Genomic DNA, 12,885 nt, shown 5'->3' with positions numbered 1-12,885 from the left:
ACGTACAGTTAGCAGATGATATCCTTGTTTAGTCCATACCCACTTGGTGCCGAAGGCCTGAGGCGCGGGAGGACGCCTCCCTTTTGTGAGTCTCTCAGTAGAGCCAGCACAGAATATTTCACAGCAATGACCAGACAGCCTCGTTGAGGCGCCTGGAATGGGATGCATTCAAAGTCACACAACGGGGCCACTGTTTGGTTCTGCAGTGGAACATGCAAAGGACAAATTGAAGCGAACCTAACACGGGTGGAGGAAACACTCTTAAATCAAGAAACACATGCACTACAAGAAGCGGAGTGGTGGAACGCCCTGGATGACAGCCACAGGGAACAAATATCCCTATTGGGGTGCCTACACTGCCAGCATATCCAACCTATTCAACCCAAACATATTGGTGCTATGACAGGAGCATTAACCTCATACGTTCGCTGACTCCCTATGCACCAGCCCTGGCCTTACTAGGAATTCCTAGGATCACCACACTTGCATCAGCAGCTGAGCTGGAGCCCTGGCATACAGTAGGACTATATTCTCTGGGTGATCTATGAAAGGATGGCACACTGACTTCCTTTGACACTCTGACCGTAGAGACTGGCTTACCACTGAGACAATTCCATCTTTATAAATTTTTGAAGGCATCTCTGTCACATCACTGGGGGACACATTGATTGAGCCGTCAACTCTTTTGATGATACAATACATACAGGTCATGGGTCAGGGCACGCATTTAGTGCATTGGCTAGCTAGCTCACTGCAAACACATACCACATCAGTGCATGCTGATTTGCACGCTAAATGGGAGAGAGACCTCACCTGGCCTTTTACGGACAGGGAATGGGTAATGGCTCAGGAGAGCCCCACCCAAGACTAGCAGAATGCACGATTCTGCCTGATTCAATTTTACATACTACATAGGGCATATCTCACTCCTGAGAAGATCAATGGATATTTCTACTGCACTGATGCGTCCTGTCCCAGATGTGGGCTGGTCACAGCTGACTTTTTGCATATGTTGTGGTCGTGCCCCTCATTGTGCGTTTACTGGCAGGGAGTGACCTCTCAATTTTCCACCTGCACAACCCGCCCAGCGTTAACTACCTGATAGGCATGCATGCTGGACTTATTCTCCAGATCTAAGCAATAGAAGGCAACCTTCAGATTCTTGGACTTGGGCCTTTTGACAGAAAACCCCATTTTTTCAAAAAAGTGGAAGGCCTCTGAACCTCGCAGCTGCATTCTTTTTCGGTGTGGGTGCAGGCGGAGGGGACAGTGATGCACAGGGAGGATAGCCTGGGGCTGCACAAATAACTCATGTCTTCTAGCTAGGAGAACATGCTCACTGAAGTTGCAACACTGCAGGGTGAATCTGAGGGCGAAACGAAGGCCTAGAGGGGCATGTCAAACAGAGAAACAGGGTGAGCGAGGTGGTAAGTAATCCTGTTGAAGGGAATTGCTGAGCACAGGAATTCTGAACTACTGCACGGATTGTCCACCGGGACAAGGGGTATCTGAGTGGATGAAGTGGAATGGGAAGCAAGGAAACAAAACACGAGTGAGATCATAGTCATAGGCTCTGGTTATATTTGTTGTACCTATTGTTACCAAAAAGAAAAAGTAAAAAATGGTATAGATATATCTTCTTGACATGCCACAATTGCTCTGACACAAATGGTTGATCGTCATGGGACTATCAAGCACCCACTTGTCATTCTCCACTAGCTAATGCCCCGAAAATAGACACTTTGGGAGGCCCAGCTATCATGTTCAAGTTGTCCCCTAAGTTATATACATTGCAAGTTATACCCATTGTAGAAACAAATGTACTGTGCCTTAAAATGTGGACTATTGGACTATATATTTGCTGGAGATGCTTTTCTCATTGTTAAAGTTTATATCCAAATGATATATTGTAAAATGGAAAAAAAATGAAAAAATAAACAAAAACAAAAAAATCAATGTCCTGCCCATTGTCGACCATTGTGGGTTGGTCACTAATGTGGTGGCAAAATATCCCAGAAGTGTGCATGATGCATACATAGTTCGGCACCCAATAATCAATTAATGATTCCAGGATGGACAATATGGGAATGGCCTACTTGTAGGTAAGCAAACACCAAGTCCCTAACAAACACAATATCAATTAGAAATTGGGGACACATTACATATCTCACTGTCTGCCTACATAGATAGGGACTTCAGGATGAGACTGTTCCACATACATGCAAAATGCATCATGTTACTTATGCAATTGAAATCCCCCTGCCCGACATGTGAATACATCACAAGCCAGTTTTGCAAAGGTGGCGTGATATAAAGGCTCACAGCAATGCATGGCAGGCAGATAATCTGGCCAACATCATTATTTGAAAGGGAGGTACTCCATGTCCACTGATGGGGTGTTCCCATGCAATTCACAGAGTCCATCAGACGTGTCATGGATCTCACACTAAGAACTAGGTGAAGGTGACAAACCACGGCTCATGGCCAGATGACGTGTAACTGTCCAAAGGAAAAGCAATCACCAAAATCACTCCCATGTCACATGTGCGATGTGTAATGCCATACACATCCATCACTCACAATGCCTCTGAGGCAGCAGCCTTGTCTGGAAAGTGCTCCGGCACACCCAAGTACAATCCCGTAAGCAATGAAGAACCGATTCAAACCCTGATGCAAGTGTGAATGTATACTTGCTAGGCAACTTGTGAGCAAGTGTAGTTGGAAGAAACCTTAAAGTGCAGAAGACCCAAACATTGTGTACCAATTCCCCTTCTCTGAGACATTGTACAGTGCAGGGGACCACTCCCAAATCTGCAAGATCCATGTGTTATGTGCACAAATTAGGCAAACTTCTGTCACACATGTACACAATGTTCCCCATTCTGACATGCACTCATGGATTAGGAATGGCAGTTGTGACACCATGTCACTCAGTTGGTATGTGTGAGTGCATACTCTGTGGAATGCATTACGTCAACTGCCCTAGACAATATTATACACTCAAAGGCCCATGCCAATGTAATGTAGGCCACCACCAACATCTGTGGATGACCATGGACCCATGCATGTGTTTGTGTAAGCTATATCTAGTATGTTACCACCTACCTAGGGAGGACCTCCAAAAAATAATCCCATCCACATTCTGTCTCTCCACACATGTAGTTGAAAACACATAACATTGAGTAGACTAGAGCGATGAGAAATAGCCAACACCAAAATCATCCACATAAATAGGACAGTCAGGATGTAGATTTGTATGATGTATCTGCTCATGCACTGCATTGATTGATTGATCCCCCATAAACATCCATACACCAGCATGATTGACTTATCATGTGCTCATAACTGGGAGATTGCATGACAATAGCACTCAACATAACACACATGGGCAGGACATTAGCCAAAACAGTTATCCTAAACATTGACACTGTCTCTTTTTTTCTCCATTTCAGCTGACCAAAGATATGGGGTCTATGCCATACTGCACAACATATGTCTGCATACAAAATGTGCCCTGTGATGGATATGAACAACTGGAGGACCCAAGGGAGGAGGAGGCAGCTCATGTTGCTGACATCCAAAACTCAGCTTCGGGTCCTCGCAGATGCACAAACATTGTTCAGAATTTCTTTAAATGGTGACATGTCTCTGAATGTAAGATAGTGCTTCCACATGACAATAAATGATAAAATGTAACATATCTCTTGGAGATTATGTCATAGTTTCAGTAAAAAACAACGCGCCCACATCCAGGAAACTATGAGTAGGCCATGAACAGTTGACAATCAAGTTTGAACACTGTCATCCTCCTTAAAGTGGCAGACACAATGCCTTTGAAAAGTGTGATGTGTAATGTTTCCATTACCTGTCAAACAATAATGTTTTATTAAAAACACACATATCAGCCAAATATGTGCCAGAACAAAAGAAAAACAGACAGATCTAAATCTCTATATGATGCTTTAGGCCCAAACTTGATGTTTTTGCATGTAAATAGTATTCATAAACCGCGACAATAGATCAGTGTGAGAAATGAGACTACTGAAAATTTCTCTTCTGACTGCTGAAACTCACCACATTCACAGCATTCACATTCACATGTATGACAAATAGTAAGTGTATCACAGAGGACAGTATACCTGTATGTGTAGCACAGTGTCAGTCAAATCAGTAATTATCTTGTGTGTATGCCAAAAAATGTCATATCACATCAAATACTGTTGGCAAAGTATGTGAGTCAATCAGGACACATAACAATTTGCATATGGATGTAGGGTCATCAGCTGTCATGACTATTTACCAAATCCGTCCCTATTTACTTAGCAGCTGACAAAGTATATTGTCTGCAGTGGTGCGTGATTAATCCTCATAAACACACCCATACGGAAGCCCAGCAGAGATATAATCATGTCCTAAACAGGACCTGGTCCATTGTATCAAGGCCTTATTTCAGGAGGTTTCCAAAATAATACTAGCATGCTGCATATTGCAGAAAATTTGAGCATGGACAAATGTCCCATGGCTGATGTTATGTGCACAACATTTATAGAGTGCACAAAACCTGAGGTTATCAAGGCGCAAGCAGAACCCGCACATGGTGAAAAAAACGTATTCAATCAAAGCCATTCTAGGTAAAAAGGCAGGTTTTCAGCCATTTTTCAAAAATAGAAACGATTTCCTCATCTGGCATCGTCGGGCGGCAGGGAGTTTCATAATTTGGCAATTGCCACCAAAAAGGCACTTTCTCTCCATCTGGCTCTACGAAATCTAGGGACAATTGTCAGTCTGTTAGATGAAGATCTGGGAGTTCTTGTAGGCACCTGCCAGTGGAACATTGCATTAAACTACTCAGTGTTATTAAGGTAGAGGGCTTAGTGAACAAAACACAAGGCCTTGAAAACAATTTTCTTTTTAATTGGAAGACAGTAAAGAGTCTTTAAACCTTCACTAACCGAAGCATGCCTGAGAATGATCAGGATAAGCCAAGCAGCAGCATTTTGGGTCACCTCCAACTTATCAATACTTCTCTTATCCATATCAAGATAGACTGAGTTACAATAGTGTAAATGGTAAGTAATGAGGGCAATGCCAACCGTCTGTTCTAGATCATTAGGCATGAAAGGGAAGATTTTCCTCTGATAGTATAAGACTGGCTTGAGTGTTGAAGTTTAGAGAATTATCTGCTAAAACACCTAGGTTTCCAGTAGAATCCACAGGAGTGGGAAGATGATCACACTCCTCAGACCACCAGATATCAAGACCATATTGATTTCTGAGCCTCAAAACCAACACCTCTGTCTTTCCAGCATTGAGTTTGAGCGCATTGCTTGTCATCCATTTATCAATTCTGGACATACACTGCTTAAAAGACTGGGCGACAGAGATGACGTCGTTGGAAATCATCACAATAATCTGCGTATCATCGGCATAAGATTGAAGCTCAAAACCAAAAGACAGGACTGGGGCTACCAATGGTGCCACATAGATTTTGAAAAAAGTCAGACTTAACGCAGAGCCCTGGGGGACACTTCTCGGAAGACTGAAGGTGTCAGCCTTGAAATCCCCACATTTGACCACATGGAATCTGTTAGTGAGGAAAGAAGATAAAAGACTGAACGAGCAGCCACCAATCCCAATCTCCTCCAACCACTGAATCATCTGAGCAGGCCACACTTTGTGTTGAATGCAATGGACAAATTGAGTAAGAGTAGAATTGTTGCATCCCTCTGATTAATGTGGTGCCTGATATTATTGATTACTGCCCCAACAGCAGTGTCAGTATTGTGGCCAGATCCTAAACCATTTTGCGAGGGATCAAAGGCTCCCTGTTTTTCAATAAAATCTACTAGCTTCTGATTTAAAACTGTTTCCAAGGCCTTTGCAGGAAATGGGAGCAGGAAGATAGGGTAATAGTTCTTGAAGTTGGACATATTAGCACTGTTTTTTTTTTTAAAGAGTGGTAACAGAAACACATTTCCAAGCAGTAGGAAACATGCCTGATTGAAGAATACACCTGAAAGTATTTTGTAAAAAGTCTGTAATGGGCTCAGGGGTCAGATAGAATTTTTTTAACAGCACACGGATCTAGTGGAGACCCGGACTTTATTCTCAAGGGTAGCTCCTTGGTATCTTTGGGAGAAATTATCAGAAAATCCAGCAATTTTTGCCCAGAGATCAAAGTCTAAGGTAGGTGAGAGATCAAAGGAAGAATATGAATCAAGGATCTTATATTTTAAGAAAGGGCCATACCATCACATACGTCTTAGAAGTAGGGGCCTAATTCTGGGAAGGAACGGAGGCCAGATCTTTAATGGTTTTAATCAAGCATTTAGAGGAATTACTGGGTGTCATGATTTTATCTGTGGAAAATGCAGATTTTGTGGTTTTAATGGCCAATTTATATTGTAATTGCAGGGTCTTTTGCTTAATTTTCTCATGGAGTTGTTCCTCAGAATTAGAGATTATAAACCAATTGCATTCTTGCCTCCGACATTTAAGTTGAAGCTCCTTAAGTTTGGCCTTGAACCAGGGAGCAGATGTTTTTGTCCTAGACACAATTTTAGTTTTGAAAGGGGCAATGGAATCGAGGGAGGATGAAACCCAAGCGTCAAAACTCTCAGTGGAGTAGCCCTGGGATGACATTATGCTATGTTTGAAAGCATGAAGGGCGTACACAATGCTAGCAGTGGTAATCTCACTCACTGATCTACAGGTAATATGCTTCCTATGAGGAGTATTGGGCATACAATGTTTTATAGCAATACTAAAAAGAATAATGTCCAACTCAGAGGGCTGATTTCATTAGTCGACAAATCTGGATGATTAGAAAAGATCCCGTCAAGGAAGAGCCCTGAAGAGTGAGTAGACATCTTGATTTTCTGAGGTATGCCTAGGTTTGCCAATAATTTAAGCAAGGAAATGGTGTCTTTACTACAAAGATCCTCAACGTGAAAGTTAAAGTTTCCTAATAGAGTAATGTGCCTGTGATTAAGATAGGGTTCAATGATTTGACCTCAGGAATCAATAAAATTGGTCCTGATGCCAGCAAGTCTATACACACGAATACCGGCAAAAGTCTCTTTCCATGAAATCTTTAGCCTGAAAAAGGCTGTATCCGTTCCGTCTATGATGTTAAGAGATATCGACTCCAAATTGTAGCCACAGTGGTCTTAGCAATAATAGCAAGACCCCCACCCATCTGGCCTTTCCAATCCTGTCTATATTTAGAATAACTTACAGGGATGGCATCCCTGAGGTCAGGGTCAATGAGGAGCAGGAAGTGCTGGACGACGAGGATGAGGAAGACGAGAAGTAACTCAAAATGTCAGTAGCAGCAACACATCTGTGTTACCATATACTGAAATTCTCTATTCACACATGCATGAATGGCTTTCACAATCTCACAAGATTATGACTGAATTAATTTGTGTACCTACTTAAAACAACAAATGTAAGCACTACCAGTGTGTAAGCAAGTTACCTGTATAGTCACAGTAAACATCAGAGCACTCACATGACATCTGCTAGTGCTTGCCACACAGAACATCAAAGTAGTTATGTGTGACAAACAGAGTTGTACAACATCTGGTAAACGTACAATAGTATGAAGGTTAAGAATCTTTACCAATATGTCCACCACTTAGAAACACAATTAACATTGTGTAACAATGTAGATAGTGTGTCTCTTGTACTGCTAACCATTTGTATGACCTCATACTTGAGGAGGAAAGTAAAGTCAAACCATATTATGATGACTGAGAGGTGATCCAGATAGTATGTGCATGGGAACACATACAGTCTAAATATGCAACATACAAATCTGCAACCACATATCAAAATCATTAGGAGATCTCATATCATACATACAAAGGGTAAAAATTAAACATCAGTGCAAGTGTTTACTCAGTAACAATGTGCCTACATTTGTCGCACTATGCCACCTTGCCAATGGAAAAATCAGTGATGTTGTCTACCATGTAAGTGGTGCACACAGATACAAATGATTGCTACACACCCATGATTAAAGTCTTAGTGCAATTGTGAAGACATAACACAATCTGAGTATGAAATAATTGCCCATTACAAAACACAAATAGCATGGTTCATACACCCAAGCTGCCAGGCACTGATGCATCCCAAGATATGTTGTTTTGCTGTGGCTGATAATTTGAATATGAGCATCATCTCTGAATCCATACCCATCACCCAACTTCAAGTAATCACACATTTCAGACTCCTATTGTGATGGGTGCTAATGGCAAACATATATATATGATTGGACTACACCTGACTAGTTGACAAGCTGCCTTCGTGATACTCAAAATCAAGAGTAAGCTTGTGGGTAAAGAGAAGAAGCTATTGCCATGTGAATGTGCAACGCACATCCTCCAAAACACAAGCCCATACAGTCGATGTGTGTGTGTAGTACAACAAGTCATGGTGTGGGTTTCTGACAGCTCACTGTTAACCGTTGGTTTGCACACATCAAAATGGATCATAAATGCCACCATACATTTATTTACAACTGCATGCCAATGCCACTATAGATTGGTTGCAATACGCAAGGTCAGGCACTGCCTGATTGGGCATACTGCAACCCCAAGGCATCCTAGGATAGCAAGTAATATAGATATGAGCCTAGTTACCAAAGACCAATGATGTTGGTGTCACCCCTCTCTCGCCCATCTGGTGGCACAAGCCTCTCAACAATATCCATGAAGCCATGCAAAGTCCAGCCTTGTGGATCATCCTGGACTCATAGCTGTGGAGTAACTGAACGCACCCCAAGAGGTTCACAAATGTTACTCAGTGTAATGGGTAGCTTGAAGGTACCTTGTTGATGCATTAGTGCTGGACAATCCGAATGAAAAATCTGGATGACTAATGGAAACATGTGGATGCCCAAGTAGGGCTGTAGAAAAGGCCCACAACTCCAGCCAATCTGCTAACAATTTCCATCACAATTCAGTCAACACTTTCATGCACATGGACCATCCACGGCACAGTCCTACATGGCCAATGTGAGCAACAGAATGCAGGACATGTGGAAACAGATGGGCCAAGGTCACATCAATTGATACATCCTTGTTTAAGCTCTACTGGGGATGGAGATGTAAGGCAGGAATGTTGTTTGTCCTGGCTGAGTGTGGTCAGTTAGTTTTTAGGTGCAGAGTGCCATGAAACTCTGCTACCCTCCTGAAATATTGGGGTAGTGAGTCATTTGAAATGCCTCAGCAATGTGCCGACCATATGTATATACTGTTTCATCAAATCTATGTATGTGTCAGCCTGCCTTGTAAATGTGTATCATTGACGCACATCAAATAAGCCATTTTGTTTGTTACAACCAGAATGGTTACATGGCCATTTGCAATTTATGTGTAATGTTCAGTATTTGACCAAAGTGTATGTGTTCTACAATCACAGTGCAATGCCTCATGTTATGTCTTGTAGGTAGCCTCACACCGCTGAAGAGGTGGAGAGCTTCAGTAGCCCCGATTCTACCAGTGAGTGTCATCCTGTATGCTTAATGGGTAGTGAAAGGATTGTGTGTGATGCTTCAGATCAATGTGCATCTATCCCAAATCAAACACCATATGGTACATATAATTTATGAAAAGAAGGTAGACGCTTTGTTTTGGATGTGCAGTTTCCCTGGACTAGTGTCAAGAAGAATATCATTTATATCACTGAGGGGCCACATGTTTGTTGGTATGACCACAGTGCCAAATTCTGTGAACATATGTGGTAGTGGATTCATACGTGACCATGGCAGGGGATAGTATACCAAACAAATGCATTTTAGATGCACCGATGTGCTGTTGCTGCTCATAGTGTAATCTATGTCCGATGTGTGTGGGTAGCCCCCACAGAGGGTGTTATTCTTAACACAGTAATGAAAGTAAAACTCTGTACCATAATTACAGGGTCACAATAAGCCATGCAGGGTGACATCATGTAGTTTGCAAAATATGTTCCTGCTGTGTGTGCACATGGCCCTCATAAAAAATGATGTTTTTCCAGGACTGAGGGACTTGTGAATAAGGCCCTAAGTGTGGCAGTACAGATGTCAACATTCCACACTTGAGAATGCAGTTGAAGTGCCCCATCATGTTGGATGGATCAACATTGTTATCCCGTGTCATCCTCACAAAGATGGCAATGTGTGTTGGACCAGAGGAATATCTACCCAGCATAGTCATACAACATGCCAATACCCAACACATCTTCAGATAGTGCTGTCCATGACAGCCTCCAAAATGTACCACAAACAAGATCATACTTTAAATAGCATTAGTCATTAACAACCCAAGATCCCTGTGCAGATGAGATGTAAGGTATGCATGGACACACCCATCAAATAGTTGTACTGAGTACCGGTGTGCAGCAAGGTGACATGAATATCTGACATGTATATACAGGCAATAGACTGCGTAATGGGACATATGCAGTTACTTTGGGAGTATGTTAAATGTCTTGGCACAGTCCACCAGTTACTAATAGGAGTTCAATTAGAAGTTGTTCCATACGTTCTCTGTGTGGTGTGACTGAGCTATCCACCATCCTACATCTTACATAAGATACCTGGCATACGTTAATTCTATGTAGCAATGTGTCCAGAAATGGGTCCTTGCCATATCAGGCACCCAATGTTGTGACACTATACTAATTTGAAGTTCTTGCTCATCTTACTTTGGCTAATGCCAATGGATTCATGGGTAAAGCAGGATAAAAACAGACACTGATGATCTACACAAAATAAACTGGGTACCATACCATGGTCACAAAACAGTATTATTCCTAAGAATACACAATGCTATTATGGTTATGCCTAGATGTTTCATGATGGTGCATTGCAATTATGCAACATGTGCTTAGCCTTGGTTCTTTGACCATAGTAATGTGGGAGATGATAGATATTATGCAGATGTATGATCACTGTGACCTTAAAGATATATTTGGGATATGCGAACTGCAACATGTTAATTTTTAAGATAGGACTGACATACCATGGTTGATGACCAATTACCAAGTTACCCTTTGCATGACATGTTTTCTTTATTCCTAAACAGAGAACATGACCCGCTGTAAAAACAGCTGCACCAGATACGTGAAGATCGTTACCAGCACATCTGTAAGTTCCACGAGGCATATTGAAAAATGGCAAAAACCTTTGACAAGGAGAGAATTCCCATAGTGTGTACCAAAGTTGGACAGGCCTACTACTAGCAAGGCTCGGGGAGCAGACAAGGGTGGGTCTGCAGGAGCCGCATCATCCACCTTCACCAGGAGCCACACCCAGTGACTTGTCTTCCAAGCTCCAAACCACGGACTTACACAAGACTTTGAGAAGGACATGCAACAGGAACTCTCGGACCTTATATTTTGTGCTGCCAGTGTGGGCCATAAGATAGACAATATGCTCATCCTGCTATAGGAGATAAAGCACCCACGAAGACCCTTTTTTCCCTTCCCCTTGTACATAGTTGTTTTTATTTTAAGTGCCTTTAGATAGCTTAGTTCAGGTAAGTTACTGTAGTATAGGATAGTTTTAGTAGTTTGTAGTTCTTAGTAGGGGTGTGCACACATTTAGAGGTTTGATTTTATTAGGGAACCGTAGTGGGCTGGGGGTTGATGTGCAAATTATATTTATAAAAAATAAAAAAATATAAACAATTCAAAATATTTAAACAAACAAAAAACGATATATTTGTTTAGGCCTAAATGTTTAGTTAGTTTATGTATAGATGGGATTACTTTTGTCTTTGTCTGCAGATATGTTTTAAGGAAGATGGGGGTTGATGGTCATCGTGTGGTTTTAAATGTACTGAGTAAGGTAAGGTAGATAAGTTAAGATAGTTGTAGGCAGTTTTTAGCATAGGTTAGGTTAGGATAGTTAGATTTTGTTGGTTAACTACTGTTAGTTACATATCTTTAAGGTTTTTTATTGATTTTTTTGTTTGCTACATATAAGTCTCGATCATCATTTACTATGTAGAAGTTACCTTGTCTGCTCAGGTAATGTTTGGTACATGTTTTTGTCTTTGCTATCAATATTTGGCTACATGTGTGACTAGGCGATTTCCCTATGGACAGGTACCTGTCAGGTTGCCCAAGGAAAAACATAAACTGTCTACAAACATCGCTGAGCAGTGTATGTGACAATACGGATATGAATGGAAACACAGCCCAACGCAGGTATTCACATACAGCTGCTCTGTGTAGGTAAGTCATGGGAAATGCATTTTTGGGATTTTATTGTTATTGCACTCAACCTAATCCAAGGATTTTCAACACACTGATGGCTGCCCCTTACACACTCGCACTTGTATCATTTGCTTGTCATAGCGATGTTGATTGCTTGCTACTATTCATGGTTAAACCAGCCATCTGTGGTGTGAGTTACATCAGTTTCACAATGACTGCATGATACCTGTTGCAGTTCATGCTTGGGAGCGTCAGTTATTGCTTGCAAGTCAACATACATATCAGGTTCAGAAAATATGTTTCACTCAGGCTTTGTGGCTTTGGTCAGTGTATTTGCAACACACAATATAACATTTTCAAAATAGTCCTGCCTCAGACACACATACAACACACAGGTTGTAGTCAGTGCATTTATTTACAAGTGAATAATGAAATGTTCAGAGTGACAATTCATGAGACAACAACAGATGTTTCAAGCCAGTAGATATCCCAACAGAGTCCATGGGGAGAACTCGTCATGGGACATGTGTAGGAGAGTTGTGCTTCAATGAGGAGGAAGACCACATTGCCATGAGGATAAATTGACCACTATAACACTCCACAAATATATGAGAGATCAACAGAGGGAGTGTCAAATTGAGAACAGTGCCAGTTGTTTGACACTGGCATGTTCTTAAA

The sequence above is a fragment of the Pleurodeles waltl genome, chromosome 6 (assembly GCF_031143425.1).
Source record: "Pleurodeles waltl isolate 20211129_DDA chromosome 6, aPleWal1.hap1.20221129, whole genome shotgun sequence".
In the NCBI taxonomy this organism is placed as follows: Eukaryota; Metazoa; Chordata; class Amphibia; order Caudata; family Salamandridae; genus Pleurodeles; species Pleurodeles waltl.
The sequence above is the reverse complement of the archived record's forward strand: the minus strand, read 5'-3'. Positions refer to the sequence as shown.